The 23495-nt window shown below is 40.2% G+C and overlaps 1 protein-coding gene and 1 long non-coding RNA gene across 3 annotated transcripts in view; one reads left to right on the forward strand and one right to left on the reverse strand.

Moving 5' to 3' along the window:
• ANK3 (ankyrin 3) overlaps window positions 1-23495 on the forward strand; it is a 338327-nt gene that overhangs the window by 57773 nt on the left and 257059 nt on the right. The window lies entirely within an intron of this gene.
• The window catches only part of LOC144236503 (uncharacterized), a 173822-nt gene that overhangs the window by 1840 nt on the left and 148487 nt on the right, over window positions 1-23495 (reverse strand). The gene's annotated exons all lie outside the window — the stretch shown is intronic.

Raw genomic sequence — 23495 nt, forward strand, 5'->3', positions numbered from 1 at the left:
GAATGTAAAGTAGACACGTTTGTCTTTAAGATTCATATTTGTAGCCCTTACTTCCCCTGATACCCAAAACCTGCCTGATCCTGGGTGTCCAGGGACCCCTACTGCTGAGTTGGGAAATATCTTATGCCTTGGAATGTGTTCTTTTTCCTTAACGACCCTTAGACAAACATACACATATCCCTTTCCAAATGTTCCCTTTCCTCAAGGTGACATGAAGTCTCCAGAACTTTAGCTTTAATAAATATCCAGGTGTCTCCTTGGAAGTGACATTAACAGTAAGAATTTAAAGCCATATAAGGCCACTGTTTCAGATCTCCAAATCTGATGAAAGTGATACTTTCTACTCCTAGATAAACACCTATATCTAATAGACACATACTTTTTGGGGGTCATTAATATCCTGACTTTGACCCATGGAGTCCGTGTTAATAAATAAAAAACCTTAGATGATTATTTCTATCATCATAAAATGCTAACTTGTCCATATTTTTATCAGTCGAAAGGGACAGACCTTGGTCCTGTTTTGATTTTTAAGATAAAGCGTTTCTCATTTTCCCTAGTTAAGTTAAACCAGAAGCATTTTACTAGATCACAGCAGACTTCTGAAATCCACTATGTGACATTAAGAACTTGCGCAAAGTTTGGCGAGGTCATTACTTTCCTTAGCACCTCCTGGAGCCGGGGAGGCCCTGGACCAGCAACTTACAGACCCATTAGAGAACTTGCCAAGGAAGGAGTCAGAGTCTTTCCGTTTCCACCACCTGCGTGAACTGGCCACCTCACTTTACTTTTTGAACTCTGCTAGCTAGTGTGTATTTACGGAAGCCAGGGGAAACAGGATTGCCAAGAATGAAAACTTTAACTACGTGAGTACATAACTTTGTGAAGTAGAGGGGAAAAGGAGAATTCTAGTGGCTTTGAGATGCTGTCTTATATAGATCATTTTTAATCAAGGGAAATCTTTTCCCCATCATACATTTTAAAGTTAAACAGTTTACAAAAATTATTAATGTGCTCAAACTAAATTTATGAAGCCATGTAGATTGTGTTGAGTGTTGGTAAAAATCTTTATTAGGTGACAAAATACAGGATAATTGGTATCCAACATCTCCATGACTGCAAACATTGTGTAAGAGCTATGAATACGAAGAGAAATTAACCTAATTGCTATCATCTGCTTTATAACCTTTTCTAGGTTAGTGTTAATTTCTGCTTTTTCAAAATTCCAGGGAGCACTGAGCTAAGGAAATGAAACAAAACACAGCTAAACAATATATATTACACATCATTAGTGGACAGCTGATGGAAATAAAGAACAGAGTAACATAATTAGAAATTAAATAGTATCTATGATTCAGAATAGCAAAACATCTGTGTCTTGTTTGGTAGAAAAGAAGAGAAAATTTACTTTATATACCCTATGGAGATTTGGGGACCGCAGATGTAGATCCACATGACCCATTTTAGGGTTCTTTATCAGAATTAAAAGAATAAAAAGCCTTTAAAAATCTCTAGTTATAATGTTTTATACCTCAACTCCTGAAAGGAGTATATATGTATGTACATACTTTAAAACAGACCCTGCCAAAGAAGCCTAAAATTTGCTCAGAGTTACAACACTGGAATGGTATGGTTTATTCTTATTTCTCTTTATCCTCCCAACAGATCCATTCTCTTTGTGTTGTAATCACTCTTCACAGTTCACTGATTCCTCTGATACTATCTTGAAGCACTGATTCTCAGAAGGGTCGAAATTAAACGGCATTTTCAGAAACCCCAGAGACAGCACGCAGCCAACAGCCCTCAGACTCGTTGTTGCAGAAGGCAATTATCAAAATAGAATGATGCCTTATTAGATATGTCTTAGAATTTTAAAAAGCGTGCTTTTATCTTGTTCTTTCCTGGGTGTCTGCCTGTGTTCCTTTTTCCCCCTCTTGGTAGCTACTGCCAAGCAAATGTGGCAATACTGACAGTTGCCACTTTAAGCGGCCTTGCCCTTCCCTTCTGTTCCCCCTCCATGTGTCCCTTTCGCTGGGCCAACTATGAGGTGACTGCAAAATTGGTAAATATCATTCTAAAAGTTGGAAGAGAGAACACGTACTCCATGCACTGGATGCTCGTATCGGAGTGGTGAGCCAACATCTGCAGACACAGCCTTTGCAAGATTCATACTTGAATTAAGTGAATATGTATTTAGGGTAAATTTTTAAAGGAAAAGCACTGTGCCATTTTCTGTCCACATTGTATTAAAGTATTTTGCACATAATTAAGCTGCATATGTCTACAATAGGAAATCCCTAGTCATTCTGAATAAAGCCCTGAATTGCTTCTTTACACTTTTTTCAATTTAGGAGCAGAACATTAAGGAAACAGGGCCATTTGCATGTGCTTATAATGGCAGAGATGGAGGAGTGTCTTAATTAGTTTTAATCATGAAAGGAATGGTAACTAGTTGATGTCAATTTATGCTGAGCTTAGCACAATAGAAAATGAGCTTAGGCTGCAACAGAAAGAAATTGAGTTACCTACATGGATAAATTTCCTGATGCTGTGAATTGTTCAAATGAGTTATTAAGAGGCTGAATGTGTAGTTTACAAAGGAAGAAGGTAGTGACCCTATCTGAGATGAAGGGGGAGATGAGCCCATTTCTTTCTCCTTTTTTTGATTCACTATCTTTAAAAGGGTTTCCCTGCAAGAAGTAAGGTGCGTTTAATATTCATATCTGAATGAAATCAGGTCACCCTTGAGCTTTAGTTGATTTCTAGTTGTGATAAAACAGTATACTTTAATTTAGAATATGAACTTTATTTTTTAAATCTTCTGAAAAGACAGGTTAATGTGTTTATCAAAAAGAGTGACGTGTGTGGGTTCACAGTGGAAGAGAGGTCAGCAGAAAACAGATTCGAATCACAAGCAAGATTGATGAATGACCCTGTATGTCAGTAACAGTGACTTTGTTTTTTGTTGTTGTTTGTTTGGGTTTTTTGGGTTTTGTTGTTGTAGGGTTTTTTTTATGAGCCTGGTTTAAATTTATAGTGGGATTTTCCTCTGTTGACATTTTAACTTTTACAAAACCTATGGAAGTAATTCTTCTCATTTTTGGAAATAACCAATTTAACGCCGACGACATATTCCATCACAGGGATATAGTTCTTTTATTTAGCCACTATTGTTAGACATTGCTTCTATTGTTCCTTATTGTGAGTTATGTTGCAATGAACATTTACTGACAAATCTTTGCCCACATTTAATATCCTTTCATTAGCAATAATACTTTTAACTCCATCTTTATCTCATGATCTAAAATTAATACTGCTTTATAATTAATTTCATAAGCCTACCTAAGGCTACAGAAGAGATATTATGGGATTCAAAATGTCATGGAGACTTTTCTTATTGTATTAATGAATCTTACATTGTTTCATCAATTGTCTCCAGGAAGTATCACAGCTGAACAGACTTGAGTTTCTTATCTTGGCAATATCTACTTTAAACAAATTTAGCCTAAATTTGAATAGATAAAACAGATTTAATGATGATGATACACCTTTTGTTTATTTTTAATTGATGTATAGTTAGCACACAGCACTACATTAATTTTAGGTGTCCGACATAGTCACATGACAACTCTATCTTATGCTATGCTCACCAGGAGTGTACAATACTGTTACACTATCATTGACTATATTCCCTATACTGTACCTTTCATCCCTCTGACTTACTCATTCCATAATTGGAAGCCTATACCTCTCATTTCCCTTTATTGCATGCTTTTTAGAAAGAATTGTTTTTAAAGAGATGATTCACCAAAGATTTGACTTAATTGTTTAAATGTATTTTAAAAATAACCAAATTCATCACACTTTAATGTACACACACCTTCCTGAAAATAAATCATTGGACTCTAACGTAGTTCTTTGCAAACCTGACTGAAGATCCAGCTTTCCTGAGAGATGCCTTAACAGTACCATTTACTAGGCACACTAGAACAGAGTGCCCACCAGGTGGTCCTGGAGAGTTGATAGTCTTAAAATTTGACCAGGTGATTTTGACGATTAGCCAGATTAGAGAGCTGTGGGGCCAAGGTCACCTTTTAGCCTTTATCCTATGATGCTCTTTAGATTTAAAAAGACATCAAACAAAAGGAAAGAGGCCTGGAAGAGCTAGGAGACGCTGAATTAAGGCAGCACCACCTTTGAGCTTTTCTTTTCCTTCCAAGAAATCTCAAGGCTCTCCCTGTGTCCTTACCCCTATTCTTTTCTGGAACTTTAAAGGGGACCATTAGGGACTCTGGATCTAGAAGATTGTGTAGTCCTTATGGACTGTTTTGCTTCACTATGTGGAGAAAAAAAAAAAGATTAGTAGAATGTGGGAGTAANCAAAAAAAAAAAAAAAGGTTTTGTATAAGGCAGCATATACCAACCTTCCGCTGTTCTAAATTTACATACTAATATGTATCATATCTACCACTTAGAAAAACAAACAAAAAATAGAGCTTGCTATCCTAAGAGAAAATTATTCGCCCCCTCCCTAGGACTCCTAAAGAAGAGAGGACAATCCCCCTAAATATTTATTTACTAAACCCATTGCCTGCACTGAATATGGGCACCCGTGAACATCTATTAAAGGATGTGCACAGAGGTGAGCGAAGGCATGATCTGACATCTCACATTCCATTAACCCCATAGTTAAATCTCCCTTTCCCCCTCCCGTTCCATGAATATTTGTATGAAAACTGTTATGCTCAGATAAAAATAAATACATTCTGTCTCTGCCCTGATGAAACTTACTTTTTAATGTGAGAGTAAAGGCAATGAAGGCATCTACCTCTACCTGTTCATATAAACCCTTGAACAGTGTCAGCAGGATGGTCAGGGAGAGGGAGGTGGTTCAGTGATTTGGCTGATTCTTACATAACAAACAGGTGGTGATGGTAGAACAGCGTCCGAGCATCCCTGTCTGTGACTGAAAGGAGAAAAGGGGTGTGATATTAGACACCAGATAGGAAAAAAACCACTTTCTCAAGGCCAAATATTTAGACATGGAGGGAGAGCCAGAATGCAAGAATCAATTTGCACATCAGGATAGAGAAGGATCTGGAAACAAAATTAGGTAGATAAAGTACAGGGTCCTGGTAGAAATTTTTCAGAACTTTACCCTTGATCTTGACTGAAATGATACATGGAAGCTTTCACAATGCAACACACTGGCACTGGCGTTGGCTTTCTTAAGCAATTGATAACTTACTGGAAGATATCTGAGCCCTCTTCTAGGAGAAGACTGGAAAAACAGGCTTGGGAAAACCACAGAGAATCCAGTCTATTGTCCATGCTACATGTCAGGCATGGGAGGTGTGAAAACCCATCCCTCAGAGTTATTTCAAACCATCTTACCAATACTTATGGTTCACTGCAGCAGGGAAAGAAAGCCCTGGAGGGCCTCATCCTGGCATTTAAGTGTTCCAGCCAGAAAATTATGTATAATTTCCACCACAATCCTTGGAGATAATATCCTCTTACAAGCACAGAGAGGAAAAGCAGATATAGGCAGGTATTCCACGCTTGTGTGGTGGACAGGAAGCAGGGCCCAGGAATCAGGAAATAGAGAAACCTTTGTCTTACATGGTCTCCCTGGATGCTTCCTCTGGAATGTATAAAGCTGAACAATACTTAAGACTCATTGTCCCGTCTTTTAAGATTCATATGTCAAGGAGAAAATGTCTGGTTGGTCTGGCTTGGTTCAAGTGCTTACTATTTTACTTCAGTAAGCGGGAAACACTGTGGGCAGTAACAGTGGATGAAAAGCTAAACCAAGAGGAAATCAAGGTGCTAGGAAGCAGCTGAGGATATGAGTATGAGTTGTTTACTGGATAGCAGATACCTACCTCTGTTGAGAGGTTACCAGGAAGCCTCTCATTTTGGTATTCACCAAATATTTATGGAGTACTTCCTATGTGCTCTTCTAAAAATTGTGGACCCAGCAGTGAGCACAACAGACAGTCCTCCTTCTCACTGAGCTTACACTTTTGATGGTCAGGTAATCATGGTTGATGGATTGTTTGGTGGTGTGGAAAATATTCTGAAATTGTGGGAATAGGAAGGATTATATGGGTAGGAAGCCAACATGAGACCTCTGGAAAAAGAAAAAAGAAAAAAATTTTTATAAGACTTAAGGGCATTTGTGTTCCTCACTCCAGAAGATTTCTAAATGAAACTGACTGGCCACTTATTGCCAGTGCTATAGAGTGATTGCATACACTGCACAAGCGAGGGAGATGCAAGACACCCTTTGCTTAGGGCCCTTCCAGCTCAAAAGTTCACTGACTCAATGACAGCCCCATAAGGCAGTGTTGCCACTGGGAAACAGAGACATGCAAAGAGGGAATTGGGCAACATTATCATCAGGAAAGAGACATTTCCTTCTGGAGACTGAGGATTTCAGAGCTTACATGGAGTGGGATTCTAAGCTGGAGGACCAGATGAACACTGTCCGTTTATGACCATACTCGGGAGTCTCTACCACCACGTCTACTCATCTACTGCTGCTACATTGTCTTCTCTTCTGCCCCTAAGTGTCCATCCATACTCCTAACTAAGGCCATACTCTTGACATGTGTGCTAGATCCTTTTCTTGCCAGCTCTAGGTCCTCAATCCATCATTTCTCCCTTCTCTTTCTGTTAGTTTTCCTCTCCTTTGTGGGTACTTCCAATTAGCATTCCCATGTGCAATTTCTCCTTTCATAAACACTTTTTGTCCCTGTCTTCTTCCAGCTTCTGTCTCATTTCTCTGTCCTCCCTCACCACCAAGCTCTCCTAAAGAGCTGTTCCACAAGCCTCCTCTTCTTTCCCTCTCCAGCCAGGCATCTATCTCCCTCAATGCTTGAGCAGCACTGCCTTTGAGACACTGTCTTCAGTTAGGACACCTCTCTGCTGATTTTCAACCTACCTTGTTAACTACCTTTTCTCATTCTCTTGGCCAATCCTCCTCTCTCCAACTTGCAAGTGTTGGCAAACCTCCGAGCTCAGTCCTTAAATGCAGCCCTTTTCCATTTACCTTTCTTCGTTGGTCATCCCATCCAATCTCATGGCTTAAAAAAAACTGTCATTATATTGATAGCTCCCAAATTTGTATTTCCATTGGGACCTCTCCCTGAAAATCCAGGCATATATATCCAATAGCCTACTCCAAATCTCCATTTGTATGTTGTCGCCCCCTCCATATTTTCTCAGAACTGTGCATTTTGGCCTGACTTCTAATTGCAAACATCTGTGATTTTGCCAGAAGACTTTCTCATCTGTGAGCGTCTGTATGAGGCCCATGTATGAAGCTGAGTCAACCCTTTGTTGGGGTGCCCTTCAGCCAGTGACTAATGGAGGCTGATAGATAAATGCTCCAGTTCCCTCACCTTAGGGACCTCTTGCCCCTGCATAGAGGTATGTTCTGTTTCCCAGGGCTCTTCAGAGACTCAGCTCCGTTTATGGGGCGCCGGGTGGCTCAGTCAGTTAAGCGTTCGACTTCGGCTCAGGTCATGATCTCATGGTTTATGGGTTCAAGCCCTGCATCAGGCTCTGTGCTGACAGCTAGCTGAGAGCCTGTAGCCTGCTTCAGATTCTGTATCTCCCTCTCTCTCTGACCCTCCCCTGCTCTCTCTCTCTCTCTCTCAGAAATTAAAAAAAAATAATAAAGGCTCAGCTCTGTTTATCTTTGGCATCAACTAGCATGGTAGTACAATCTACATAGGGCCCTTCCTATATTTGTCACATTTTTCCAATTCCCTACATTTCTCCAATTCCCAGTGTTTCCTGGGATTATCTCCCAAATATAATACTTGCACTCAAAATACTTGTCTCAGGGTCTGCTTGTGGGGAAACCCAAACTAAAGGCAGATACCAAATAGGTATCTCACCTCCAACATGTCCCAAACCACACCCAAGATCTTTACCCGAGGCCTTTACCCTCTCCTCTCGTGGTCTTGTCTTCCTCAGTAAGTAAGTAATTCTTCTGGTTACTGGTCAAAAACCTAGACACGTGTCTTCCTCTCACACCTCATACCCAGCTAGTCAGCAGATCTACCTTCAGAATTCATCCCTTATTTTTTTGTCCACAGGATTTTACTCTCTGGCATAGTATAATGGTCAACATTTTAAAATTGTTTGTCTCCATACAATTAAATGTACTTGCACAAGGAAAAGAAATGTCCATTCATTTCATTTGCTGTTGTCCCTTCAGTGCCTAGAAGAGAGCCTGGAAACATAGTCAACCTTCAAAAACTATTTGCTTAATGGGTTGCATAGATGTAAACAAATGGCTAATGAGAAAAGGCTTTGGGGGTGAAAGTATGAAAGGCCACTACCTAGACTCCTTCAAGATTATACATGTAGCTGTTTACCAAACCAAACTTTTTGTTATTTCAATATTTGTACAATTAGAAAAAAGCCCCCTGGGGACTTTAGATACCTGTGGTTTACAGTATAGGAGCTTACCACAGTAGGATGCTATGTTACAAAGGTGGAGAGAAATTCTAGTGAATAATTTTTCATAAGGAAGTCTGCCTCTTCCTACCTCTACTACCCCAACAGTTGTATGTGTTCAGCTCTACACAGCTATTCTCGTAGGTATTTTGAGAATAAATTTGCAATTTCCAGGACCACTTTGAATAAGTAACATTACTCTCAGGGTTAGGAAATGAACTGGCATCATGAGCCTGATGATCAACAAGGGGCAACTGAGGAGGCAGGGTGGCATAGAGGTTAGGGTCCTGGGCTCTGAAGTCAGCCTGCTCATTTCAGTCCCAGCTCTGTAGCTCACCAGGGCACAATCATGGGCAACACTATGTGACCTCTGTAATGTCAGCTACTGCACTTGCAAAATAGCGGTGCCAATCTAATGAGATCATTGTGAGGATTAAGTGGGCTAATACATGCAGAACACTGAGCAGAGTAGCTGACACAGAGGAAGTCCTGAGTAAGTGTGAAATATCCTTCTCTGGTTGGTTTATATGATTACCTATCATATGTCCCAGACTATAGTAGCTCTCAAGATATAAGCTCTGCTTTTGCACAGCATTATTCTTATGTTTGTATAAGGCTTTCTCTATTTTTAAATGCTTTCCACATTTAATGTTCAAAATAATACCCCTGTAATCAGAAGCGTGTGTATTATCAACTAGCTTATTATAATAAACCTGGGGGCATTGCAGAGGCACATGCTGGGAGGATTTTTGTCACTCTACACATACCCATTAGAGATTCTGAATGACCGTCACACAAAACCACTCCTCCAATGGGATGGGGAGGGATTGTGTCCCACAGAGTACACCCTGTTCAGTGGTATTTCACAGTGTCTTAACAAATAAACCTTTTCTCTCGACTCACAGTGCCCTCCCCAGAACAGACAGGAACACCATCTCTGTAGGTTTTGCCACATCCTATCTGTTACCCTCAGATCTCTGTAATCACTGAGGCTCTCCAGTGCTGTGCCAAGAGCAAATTTTGAATACAAGCCCATGGAGGGCTGCAGTGCTAGCTTCTGTTCTTTATCCAGCCTTGTCTTTCTCTGCCCATACATATCCAATGTGGGTGAAATGAGGGGCAGAATTGAGAAAATATCACACAAATGGTTCCAGGCCACTCCAAACCGAAATCGTAGGTGGTAGTAGAGCCATTACCATCAATGTATGCACAAAGCCTAACTCCGTTGCTATCCTACAAAGGAAAGTGGCTGAAGTGGAGAGAAATTCACTTGAAGGAATAGGAAGGAGAACCTTGAGGAGGTAGACATAATCAATATGCACAAGAAGCATCAAAGGCTGAAGGAAAATCAAGTCCATTTTCTCTAGAAATTCCTCTATCGCACCAGGTCGAGAAACACAAATCCAGACTGGTAAAGGGAGTTGGAATGATGTGGGAAGAGAATATAGAAGCATATGTAGGTTATGATTAATCATCATCAGTAATGCATAGGCATGATTTATGAGAGGTAGAACTCTTGGGCTGCTCACTATACTAAATATCTATTAAATCTGATGATCATAGCTTTTTGTGGTCCAGTAGAGAAAGATTTCTCCATAGCAAGAGAAAAGCTGTCTCCAAAGACTTTGCCACTGTAAGTGGAATATCCCTCAAGAATGTAAGTTCCTTGGAAGCAAGGCTCCATTCACTGTATAGCCCAGCACTGAGCACAATGCCTGACACCTAGTAAGTGATTGTTATGTATTTGTCAAATCAATAAAGGAATGCATGTTAGAGAGAGCTGGAGGCTTAAGCAAAATATATAATAATATACTAAATAATGGGAATAGAATGGAAGACATATTTCATTATAATAAATTCTACATCGCCATCCAATTGTTTTTCCCCAAACTGGCATTTGTTGAGTTGTTTTGTTTCCATTGTAATAATGGGAAACTATGTTAATATGCAGATATTAGAAATGAAAAGACCTAGTCCACTCAGATCCAGTTCAGCCTCCTGATTTGGCGAAAGGTTGTTAATTTCTCTAAGGATAGTTTTCTTTGTTTATTAAAGAAGAATTGTAACACCTGTAAGAGGGCCTCCTGTCTCAGGCACTGGTGACTAGTTCACAACACCTTGGAAACTATAAACACTCCTCTACAAATGTATAACTATTATAACAGCCTACATATAGTGCCTTTTTTTTTTTTTCGAAAAGCCGGAATTTACTATACAATCTGGTAGTATTTTGAAGGAGTTGATAATCATTTGTATTAACACCAGTTCAATACTCTTCTGTATGGATGAGCAAGAGTGCAAGTATTAAGGGTGGGTAACCTGCTCAAAGTTAAGAAGTAGGAAGGAGCAGAGCACATTTTAAACCCAGGTAGTAGGCTCACTGAACCATGACACCCACTGCCACTACTTTTTTATGAAGACATCTAGTCTGTTAAGGACTCATAAATTTACATAACTCTCCTTGTTCTGTTTCTCATTCCCCATAGTTAACAGTTTTCACTGGATAAAGTACCAGGGTGCCCAGAACTTGCCTTAATGACAACTTAGAAGAATCCAACTATTCATAAATGTGTTCTCACTGCTCACCTCATTAAGAGAATTCTTGAGTTTTCCTGGAGTTCCTCAGGGGCTGTGGCTGGGTCCTTCATTTTGCCAAGTTTCTGATCCTGAGGGAGCCCTCAGTCTCCGAAAATCTTATGTATTGTGCTGTATTGTACAAATTAGAAAATTGAAAGCCTTTTTTTTTTTTTTTTTTTTTTTTTTTTTTTTTCCNACTTTTCCATCAGAATTCACCTCCCCTAGCATGTAGAGTGAAAGCTGGGGAGGTTTCCAACAGTCCTGAAGTATAACCGTTGCAATATTCTGAAATATCACCTTCTGGCTCATTTATCCATTGGTGAAATTTTGCTAGAAAAACCTAAAATAAATCTTTACCATGCTAGTTAGGGAGAGAATGTTTGGTAAATGGGGCCAGCTCACGCCTAGCTCAGTAAAACTGCTGTGGATTGCTCAGCTTAGAAAGGAAGCTAGGGGGAGGCAACAGCATATTATTTTTATTTTAGAACTTTCCCAAATTCTGTAGAACAAATTTAAACCAGTGAAACTAAGTCTCCAAATTAAATTGCACCATTCTTTCCACAGTGACAGGTGGAGAGATTAGACAACTTCCTTCATGTCCATTTTCATTACTAGTGTTTTTACAAATGACTCATTTCTAACAGTGATTTTGGCAAAAATCACAGGGATTCTGGAAACTGCTTTTACATTTTCATCAATATATATTAGAATTACGGCAATCTCAGTGGACTCCAGCCTGGGTTCAGTGCCAGAATTTTTGGGTTCTTGGAAGGTCCTCAGATTTATTGGGTCAAACAAGCAATCTGCTTGTATGTTTTATTTGCACACCCTAGTGAAACATCAGATTTTAAAATACTGTAATATACAAACGCTTTCATGACAGATTTAAATAAAAACAAGGTAATATCCTAGGAAATATTAATAAAAACAATGCTGAATAGAGAGTCCATTCTGTTTATCAAAGAACTCCTTAGATATTATTTAAAGATTTCTTGCGCCAATGTCTTGTCTCCCCTCTTCCTCTGGCCTCAGTGGCTGTGACTGTTTGAAATTCTTCTACACCTACTCCCAACCTCTACTAACTTCTACAGTGCCAGGCCATGCAAGAAAACAAGAATAGAATGGATAATACGCTTTATAAACTGAAAAATTCTGCATTCAGTAAAGTTGCCATTAATAAGTGAATCATATCATCATGTCCTCTATGCTTCTATAATTGTATGGGATCAGAAGTCAAAGTGAGCAGAAGTGCTTTACTGTTAAAGTTAGAATCATGTAGCTTTTTTATGTGCCCCTCATAAATGGGGCATGCAAGTGTTTTCCTTTCAGATCAGTCCTTCATCATGTATTTCCAATTTTTAAATTAGTCATCAACATAAAAAAAAATGGAGAGTTAACTCAAAATTGGATTCACATCCTTTCTTGAAATATTGGAAGATGCACTTATAGCATGGCTCCCTGACGGTCTAGAAGAACCACCTATCATGGGCTTGAGCTGAGTGGGCCCTGCCCCATTCAGATGCAGCCTGTACCTCCAGTCAGCTGGGCCTACGCTTCCTGCAGAAAATGTTATTCACCCAGAGAAAGCGAGGCTCCTGTTTCCAGTCCTGATTATGCTTTTACAGTTTTATATTCGTGTGACTGTTTCACAGGAATATGCTTATTCCTTTTCTGGTGAGTCACATATTACTCATATGACACATATTTCCAAGACTTGTCTGGTTCAGACCTGGCTCTATTTACATAATACAATTGAAAAATTGCTATTTTTAAGGGTTAATTTGGTTATCTCCTATTGGATTTACTGCTCTGCAGATTCTTCTCTCTTTAGAATAACACAGTAATAAAGACACTTTGCACTGTTCACTTGCAGAACAACAGTGACTTCCTACAATGTTACGAAAACTGATTGGGAAGATGAATGCACAATGCTTAGTGCAGTGCCTGGAATACATCATAAATGTTCAGTTAATATAACTAGCATTAAATATGTCTGCCTATATTGAACACATTAACTAGATGAAATCTTATGAAAATGATCCAATTTGAAATTTTGATAATTTGGTTTTTTAACTTGGTTTTCTCAAAGTATCCCCCATCTGAAGCTCCACAAGTACTTGTTATTTATTCAACCCCTCAAAAAGTATATACTGACTGTTAGGCACTGTTCTCCATATGAGGGGTGCTGTATTGGGGCGCCTGGGTGGCTCAGTCTGTTGAGCCTCTGACTTTGGCTCAAGTCATGATCTCATGGTTTGTGGGTTCAAGCCCCATGTCAGGCTCCGTGCTGATGGCTCAGAGCCTGGAGCCTGCTTTGGATTTCCTCTTTCTCTGCTCTTCCCCTGCTCATACTATGTCTCTCTCTCAAAAATAAATAAACATTTAAAAAATGACATATGAGGAGAGCTCTATTAACCAACAGGCAACCTCTTGTCCTAGGGGATTTTACACTTTAGCTGGGTGATAGACAATAAACTGATAGTGCTGCATATTAATTCACATAGAGATAAGAACCAGTAAGAAAAATACAAAAGGGCACCTGGCTGGTTCAGTCAGTAGAGCGTGCAACTCGTGATCTCAGGGTCATGAGTTTGATCCCCATATTAGGTGTAGAGATTACTTAAAAAAAAAAAAAGTAAAACAGAGTCAGGGCTAGAGTAAGGGATGGGGTCAGCTATTTTAGCTAAAATGTTTAAAATAGACATCTCTGAGAAGGTACATCTGACATACTCTGATCAATTAGAGGTGATTTATAAACTTTATTCAATGTAATCTGTTAAATTATTTATTCTCGTGTTTATTTGAGACTTCCTTTTTGCAGGGATATTTTTGTAAACACAGGACATATCATGATAACAGAATTTAATGAACATGGTTTGAAAGTAGAGGAGGAAATATTTTATAGTGGTGCTGAATTGCATGGAAAGAGCCAAGGTCAGAGAAAGACCAACTGAAGATTCAAGAAAATGGAGTGATTGATGGTGAAAGAAGTTCTGGAGGAAATGAATGGCCCCAGAGGGCAGGCAACGAGATAAGCATTGGACAGCCTGAGAAAACCAAAATATCCCAGCTTACCGTTTTCTGAGATAAAGACAACTAATGGTAAAGGGAAGTCAGCACTTTTTCCAACTGTGCATAAAATATTAGGCCCCTGAGTCAAGGGAGGCTCAATTTTTTTTTCAATCCTGACTCTCTTTTAGGGTATTATTATATTCATATGATTGTTGCCCCAAAATATACTTATTTCATTTCCTATGACTCACACGTTACTCAAAAGTCACTTGTTTCCTGTAACTTTGAGACTACAAAGTCTCTTGAAGATATTTCTTGAACAGTTGTGTTAACCAACAAAGCCACAGCCCTCATCATCCCTACAGCCCCAGGAGTAAGTGCCATTTCCAAACTTGCTATGCTCATTTCTGTTCTGGTCACTTCAGCAAACAGGTCTTAGGTGTGTGTGAAGTGAAATAGCAGCAAAGAGGAATAGGCCACCTGGAGATGGCCTTGGAGATGAACATCAACAAGACTCACTTTCCCTGCAAGAGCACCCCCATGTCTGCTATGGGAAAGACCCAGGCATTTCCAGTGAGGCCTTGTTGATGGAGCTCAGTGATGGAGCTGCAAAGTTTACTGTCTAGCATGGCCAGGCTTGGGATTGGGAACTGGGGCAACCTGCAAGGGAAGAATCCACTGAAGGTCACAGCTCTGGCTCAGCTGCAGCTGATTGTTAGCACGCAGAGATGAGGGGCTAGTTTTGCCAATGCATCTGACTTATTTCACTTTACATTTATTTTAACGAGAGCATGTGAGAAGGGAAGAGGGGCAGAGGGAAAGAAAGGGGGAGAGAGAGAATCTTAAGCAGGCTCCATGCTCAGCGCAGAGCCCAATGTGGGGTTCAATCCCATGACCCTGAGATCATGACCTCAGCCAAAATTGAGAGTCCGACATTCAACTGACTGAGCCACCCATGTACCCTGAGCATCTACATTTTTTAAAGAAGAAACAGAAGTAGGACTTTTTATGTGAAATCTCTTTATTTGAGAACATTTGCAATAAGAGGTTTTTAAAAAAATTTTAAACGTGAATGAATGTTTTAATGAAGGAATACATAGAACCCACTAATGAGCATTGTGACTTTCAACAAGTCATTTTTCCTGTATGGATTTGTTACGTCGGGAAAATTGGGTCCCATGGTCTCTGAGACACCTTCCAGTCCTAAGATTCCATGTTTGCCACTTGGAGACCACAGCTGCATTGCTGACATGACAAGGTCAGCAGGTTATGGAACTGGCCCAACTTACTCACATAGGTCCCTTTAGTGCAGAAACAGAGCATGCAGCACTCTGGCCTTTCTGGACCATTAGCAAATATACCAATAGGAAGTAGACACTTTCCACATTCAACAGAAATTTATTGAGGGCTTGCTCTGCACCAAGCCCCATGCCAGGAACCATCATTCGGCTTCTTTATATGGATAAAGAGATTTATTCTTTCCAACTCTGAAATGCAGGGCTCTTAGCCCAGTACTGGGCTCAGAATAACAGCTCGATAATAGTTAGCTTTCCTCTCCACCTTCCCTAAGGCTGTCCCCATAGAACTCTATTTGCTTCACTTTTTCCCTCAGCCTAGGATGAGCTCCTCTTTAGCAATTTTAAGTACCCTCAGAAGCCAGCTCCTGCCTGCCCTCTTTCGTTTCTGCCTACAGACCCTGAACTCTGGTCCTCCTTCTTCACTCAACAAATATTTATTGAGCATCTAGTATATTCCTAGTCTACGTATTCCCCTGAACAAGACAGATGCAGCTGTGCTTGTACCAAGTAAAATTCTGTGGGAGTTTGAGAGGAAAGGAAGAAACAAGCTAGGAACTAGCAAATCAGAAATTTATCAAATAGTGTGAAATAGAAAATAATGGTGACACGAGGGTTATTTCAGGCCCACGTTAGTTTGAGTGGCCAGGAAGGGCCCATGTGAGACGATGCTATTTATTCTTTGGCCTCATTGATAAGAAGGAACTAGCCTTGGAAGACCTGGCAGAAGGGAGCATTCCAGGCAGAGGAAACAGAAAGTGGAGAGACACTGGGGCAGGAATAAAAGTAGCATTTTGAGGAATATAAAAGAAGCCTGTGTGGCTGGAGCATAAATTGGAGGAACTGGGAGAGGTTAACAGGTGATGTCAGTATAGACTTTTAAAAATTATTTTATGCACTCAAGTTTTCTTTCCCCCCAATTAGAGTATAATTTCTTTAAGAGAATAGGACTGATGTCTTTTCTGTCTTCTGCTTAGTTGATATTTAAATGATATGGCAAAGAAGAGTTACATTTCAGTGTGGTTTGATTTAGGAATATTCAGAATGGGTGTGTCTAATGGGTGTGTCTAACCTAGGAGGTTTGAAGGGGTGTGTTCTTGTCCAGCTGCTATTTGAGCAGTGCATGTGTGAGGACAAATGATCGTCCCTTTCTTCCCAGTTCATCCATGTGCTGTTTTGACTGCCTGTCGCTTCTGAGCCAGTAGCCAACAGACCTCCATCTGGTTTAGAAGATAAAGAAGCAGGGATGTTTCCACAAGTCTTTGTAATTAAACCACCACCACCACAAGATGGCCTTTCTCCACCATGTCTGGCACTTGATGAGAGAAGGCATGCCTACTCCCATCTGATAACTGCTACTTCCCAGCCCCCTTCATCCTCTGCTGCCTGAGAGATTAAAGATGGTTGGAATGCAGGCTGGAGTAATTCAGTGTTCTCACCCCTTTAAAGAAAGCACATGACATACTCCAGTCCTCTGCAGAGCAGCAGACCATCATGTGACTTGCTCCACTTGATCTTTTGAGTTCCAGAGTTGAGGAAAAGGACATTGCAGATAGAATGATGTGTGAAGATGTTTAGTTATACCCCCCCCCTTTTAAATTTCTAAGGGAAGAATACTTTCAACAGAATGAAGCTAGCTTCAATAATTCTATCATTTCTACACATTTTATGTTAGGATCTGGGACTCAACATGATCAGACTGCCTGTCCATCTGGGGTAGGCGTTGGAGTTCCTGAGTCTAGAGTTGCTTCTTAATAACTTGTTACACTTATTTATTAAATTCTTCTGTCTCCTGCACTTTTGTTAGTGAATGCATTTTTAGTTCCTCATATTAAACTATTATTTACTGTTCTCTCTAATATATTCAAATCATGCATAATTTCTTCCAAGGAATAACTTTTTGGAATACAGTTAGTATTTCCTCATTCATAAAAGATAGCCACTTTTCCTTAAAGAATTATCCACATTTAATATGTCTCATATAATATATAAGTGTGTGTGTATGTTTTTGTGTGTGTGCGCACATGCATGGGTGTATGTTGATTATAAAAGCTGGGCCGAGGTAAAGCATTTTAGCTTCTTCCTTTCACTTGCGAATGTTCATCTTCCACCTGTACATCAGACCCATAATGAGAGCTTTGAAATTAGAGTTGAATAACCATTGGAAGATTCCTAGAAACCTAAATCATTGTGTGCACATGTATGTGTGTGCACATACATGTTAATTCTATATATGAGAAGTTTTTTTTAAATGTTTATTTATTTTTGAGACAGAGGGAGATAGAGGATCTGAAGAGAGTTTAGCACTGACAGCAGAGAGCCCAATGCAGAGGTCAAACTCATGAACCACAAGATCATGACCTGAGATGGTCAGCCATTTAACCAACTAGGTTACCCAGGCACACCTATACTATAAGATTTTTAAATAAATTAGACACACTAATTTCTGCCTGATAAAACACAATTTAGAAAACTGCTAAATGCTGGACTGTGGAGTAATTGATTTTGCAGACTTAACTCCTATTTCTCTTATTTACCTTTGTTTTTTTTTTTAATTTTTAAATGTATTATTTATTTTTGAGAGAGAGGTAGAGACAGCAAGAGCAGGGGAGGGTCAGAGAGAGAGGGAGATACAGAATCTGAAACAGGCTCCAGGCTCTGAGCTAGCTGTCAGCATAGAGACTGACATGGGGCTGGAACCCACGAACGGTGAGATCATGACCTGAGCTGAAGTCGGACACTTTACCGACTGAGCCACCCAGGCGCCCCTGCTTTTTTTTTTTTTTCCTGATGGTTTAAATAGAGAATATTTTAAAGAGTTGGTGTATTTCTGCTAGTGTTTTCCCTTTACTTGCAAGTGTTAAACAGAGTAGGTTAGTGTTCAAAGGCAGAGTACCTATACAAGTTATTCCAGCCTTCTAAATCATTTCTGGAAATGTGTGTGGATGTCATAATTTGTGGATGCCCAACTGGAGTGATGTGTCGTTTCAAGGAAGCACGACTGTAAGCTCACCATCTTTAAAGATTTTGTTCTCAGGCTATTCAAAGTCCCCAGAGTTCATTATGTTTTCCAAATCACAAGCCTTGATTATGCACAATAGCAGAAACATAGTCAATTTCATCTAGCTAAGAATATTTACACTCAATGGAGCCCTTCAGAGAAGGGGGAAAAAAGTGATCGTTTCATAATCAGTTTTGAATTTTGCATGCTTCATGTTTATGTATTATACAGCATATGACACAATGCAGAAATATCTTGCTGTTCTGTTTCTTCAGGCTACACTGAACACAGCCTTAGAAGTCCAGAAATAACCTGGCTTTCCTAATGCAACTCAGGCTCATAAAACCAAGGTGTCTGTTGTTAATGAACAGCACCTTTTATAATCTGTTAGCTGGGAAGTATGCAGGCATTGGGAACGCATGTATATGAAGGGCTGATGACAATGTTACCACACATCATTTCTTCTCTTGTATCTTTGCTGAGAGGACCCTGTTTTTATTCTCCTGGTGTCATTTGCACATAAAGCCACTTGCAAAAGGAAAGAAAGAGGGAGGGTATGTTAAATCCATCCATATCATTTCTCTTGGAACACGAGACTTTGAGGTAGTGCAGGAGCGGGGATGTATGGGTGAGGGCAGGAAGCTGTGAACTCAATGGAAGGCAAAGGTCTGCCAGACATTCAGTTCAGAGGAATTTGTATCCTTTCTGTTGGGGATAAAGCAAGCCCCCTGACAGTTTGGAGAATTGGTCATTCTCACCATAGAATCCCTTGTTTCATAAAAGTAACCACCAAGGTAGCTGTTGTGTGTCCTCGCCTAGATCGGGTATCACTGGATTTTGAATGGTAGTGGCATGAGGGTCCCGGGAATGGAAAGAAATAGGACCACTTTTCCACCTTTCCACTCCATCACGTTGAGTTCCTGACCCCCACAAAAGCCATCCAAAACCAGGGTCCCTCCAAAGTCAAGGGTCTCCTGTCTAATCTGGGTCTCTCAACTTTTCTTTTATCCTTTATCTTGTCTGTCTCTCTGCTCATAAAGGAGGGTAGAATGTGCCCTGATGAAGATATGGAAATGTTGAATACAGCCAATCCAGATTACTTTGCTGTTTAAAAGCTCCCTTGTAGATTAGATCATTTGCCCTCTTACAGGCTCAATGAGCTGCTTTTTCCATGTGTTCCTGTGAACAATGCCTGTGTCATGGTCTCAGCTTGAATGAAGGGACAAACAAGGGAAAGAGAGAGCACACTTTGTTACTACAAGTTTTCAGGAGTCAGATCAATGATGTAAATGCTGTTATCATCTTTTTTTTTCTTTTTGAAAACATTTTATGCTTTTGTTCAGTACTGAACAGAGAAAATTATGCAGAATCTAGGTTGTAGTGCTCAATGTTTTGTATGTGATGCACACAGAGAGGATAGAGAATAGTATTAATATTTTAAATTATTGTTCAAAAAGATACAGCTAATTGGTGAATGTGTTCTACTGGATGGTAGGGAGTTTCTGCTATTTTCCAATCTCAAAGATCAGACAGCATGCTAGGTACACAGGATACTTTCAAAAATGCATCAGAGGGATATAACTTCCAACCCCCTGGTTCTAGATTAGGGGCTAATAAGTTTTCTCAAAATGGGCAGATATCATTTTCAGTTTTGTTGACCATACAGTTTCCTACATACTCCAATAAAACTTTGTTTGGGAACACTGAAGTTGGGATTGCGTGTTATCTCCACGTGTCATGGAATATTATTATTCTTTAATTTGTTTCTACCAAAATGTAAAACCCAGTGTTGGTTCAGGGGCCATACAAAAACAGGTCGCAGATCTGTCTGTGTGCTAACAGTGTAGTTTAAAGAACCCTTATCTATCCTGTGAGGTTGGTGACATCTCAAGAGATACCAATCTTCACAATGAAGAAGTCGGTATGTGGGAGCCCACGTTCAGGATGGAATTGTGGGAGAAGGCAACTCTCCAGATGTTTGCTGCATCTTGAAAAGGATCTGTGAAGCACCCAAGGTTTCAGGAACTTCCAGCAGAGCTATAAAAGCCTTCTTCCCCTTCCTTGAAATGGTTCTGACACTGGAGATTATCTCTGAATTCCATTGAATATACAGATGCTACCAACCTCTTCTTGGTTCCTCTCTGCCTCTTCCCATCTTCGTGAAACATGTGTTGGGCACATTCTTTGTGGAGCCTTTGGTTAGAGGTTGGGGACACACAGAGGCAAGCAGCACATGAGTGTTCACAGCCCGCAGCAGTCAGGAAGCTGTGTGGAGATCTCACCCAGGTGAGCAGCCTGTTGGAAGGGATGTGCAGCCATCCACACTGCCCACCCAAACTTCCTTTCTGCTCACCAGTCCAAGAACCAATTCCAGCTGGATAACTCCTGATTCAGGGTGGGTTGACACAGGGTTGGTTCCTAGTCAGGAACCTGGGTTGGTAGAAAAGACCATAACTTCTAAACTGTCCTGAATTTTAAAGATCCATCCAGATAAGTATTACCGGGCTCTGCTTTGAGCTAGTAACTCTTCTTTACACAACTTGGTACAAGTTTCTGTCCCTTTGTCTGAGGCCCCAAATGCTGAATACCAGAAGCAATGCTCATACCATCTTTCTTCATGAGCATTGCCTTTGTAGAGCAGTATTCATGCACCTTGAAAATCACAAGTTAAATCTCATTTTGCAAATTAAATCCCTATGTAAACACTTTAAGTCTTTATGCTTGTTATAGGAATCCCATCATGAATTCTAGGGACAGCAGTATCTTTGATTCACAGTGTGCTATCACGGAACTACTCGGGCTTCCATTTCTTCATCTTTGAAAAGATGGGGGGTGATTAAATGATCTCTGAGATTACACAATTTATTCTACTGTTTATCTTTTGTGTCAAAAATGTATTTTTAAATATTGGATTTCCTTGAGGTAGGGCACAGTTTTTCTCATAAGATGTGGTAAAAGATCTGAACATAAGGTATCCCAGTATGAAACATTTACTGTTTTCAGCAGACTCTCCGGGCCCCCAGTTCGGGCTACACCATCCTCCCACATCAGTCTGCATGCACCATTTAGGGATGTTAGCTTCTATCCCTGCTTCTCCTTTCACAGCTGCAGTATCTGTGAGATGAGCAGCATTAGTTTAGGAAACAAAATGTCCTGGCCAGGGGGTGGGTTGGAAGACACTATTATGGGAATTATTGCTCTTCTTACTTAGTATAATTATAGAGCATTTTTCTCTAGAGATTTCCACAGAAAGGTTGAATCAGTTGGGATTATTTATCCTAGGGACGAGAAGACCAGAGGGGAAGGGATAACTCAGTAACAGTCTGGAATGTTTGGAAGGTGATAGCCAACTATTCTGTCTTCTCACTGAAGACAGGAGATGAAGAAATTGGTGGTAGAGGTCTAAGTGAGATGTGAGGAATAGTACCTTGCCAGTGAGCATGATTAAACACCAACATGAGTTCCTTCTGGACAGGTCTGGGTGGATAGGGGGCTTGGATGACCTGCCTGAAGCCAGACACCTCACTCTCTGGTTTCCATTGCAGACACCAAGGACAGCCTGTAAGATCCAGGGGACAGATTCACAGGCCTGGACACCTAGGCCCCCAAAATTCTGATAGACAAGGCTTGGTTAACACAGGCATAATAGCCTGAAACAGAACAAGAAATACAACAAATGTTATCAGAAAGATGTCTGAAGCTCCAGAGGAGAGAGCTGGGCTTGGGTTTGATGGAGTTTGCCCTCAACTGGGCAATGCTTGGCCTGGGGAGGGTGAGGATTTCTTACACCAGCCTCACCATCTCCACAGCATCAGCAAGAAGATGGGACTTTTCTCCCGCATGTTAGGTGCCCACCCTGTATGTGATGACTATATAAATGAATGAATTCAGGGGAGAGGGAAGAAAGAAATGTACAGTCAGTAGTGAACAAACTCCCCTGGGCATTTCAGAGCCATGCCTGGCCCTTCCCAGACTGCTACCCCTCTCTTGGGTGCTGTGTGCTACCCTTGGGTGTCACACTCCCTTGGGAATCACTAACACTGTGGTCAGAAGCACAGGCTCTAGGGCAGAGGCCCAAATTCAAATGCCCCTGGGTAGCTCAGCACCCAAAGAGTGAAACGGACTAAGCAGAGTAAGACAATAGGGAATTTGGGGGGCTGAGGTGGAAATCCATCACTCAACACTGGGAAACTGGCCCAAGGGAAACAGGCCCAGAGTTGCCAGATCCTTGCTTTTTTTTTTTTTAAACAAGAACTCTAGATTTTAATATGAAATTTCTCAATCTTTAAATGTTGGCAACTAAAATTATTTTTAAAAACACAATGAGGGCCAAGAAAATATGTGTTTGCTATGTACTGCCAGCGTGACCTTTCCTTTAAAATAATTTAGAATTAGATTCAAAGCTTGACTATTTAATTGCTGTTGACCTTGGCAAGTTATTTAACGTTTCTGAACTCTGTTTTCTCTCTCACAAATGTATAAAGATTGCTTCACAGCATAGCTGTGAGTTCTAAAAGAGCATATGTAACAAATTAACATAGTACCTTGCATGCAGAGTATTTAATAATTATTAAATAATAATAATGGACATGATTATATTATTATTAGATTGAACCATATGAAATTCCTGGAATACATATGGATTTTACCTATAAAAGTGGCAGTTTCATGTGGTTCAACATAAAACTAATATAAAATCCTACTCCGTATACATTATTATTATTTTGCCATCATTAAGTTTACCTACTTACTCCCTAAACACGTATTTATGATCCCCCTCCCCTGCACTCTTTTTCCCACAGCACTTATCCTGTTTATCATACTCAATAACTTATTTATTATATTTATGCCTTATAGTCTGCCCCACCTCTGCTGGTATATAAGCTCCATTTAAGGCAGAGATTTTCTGTAATTTGTTCATTGTCTTTCTACCCACCTCAGCCCAGCGTCTAGAATTATGTAGTAGGCTCTCTGTAAATACATGTTGAATGAATAGGCTTGCACACTGGCCTTCCCAAAGTTGAATTCCATCTCCCACAGACACTTTCCTCAGGCTTTACAGGTTTGAGAAAAACTATTGATTAGAACTGTTCCAAATAAAACATAAATGATGATGAGAATCTTATGATGAAGGGTTT

The sequence above is a fragment of the Crocuta crocuta genome, unplaced genomic scaffold (assembly GCF_008692635.1).
Source record: "Crocuta crocuta isolate KB4526 unplaced genomic scaffold, BGI_CrCroc_1.0 scaffold46, whole genome shotgun sequence".
Taxonomy (NCBI): domain Eukaryota; kingdom Metazoa; phylum Chordata; class Mammalia; order Carnivora; family Hyaenidae; genus Crocuta; species Crocuta crocuta.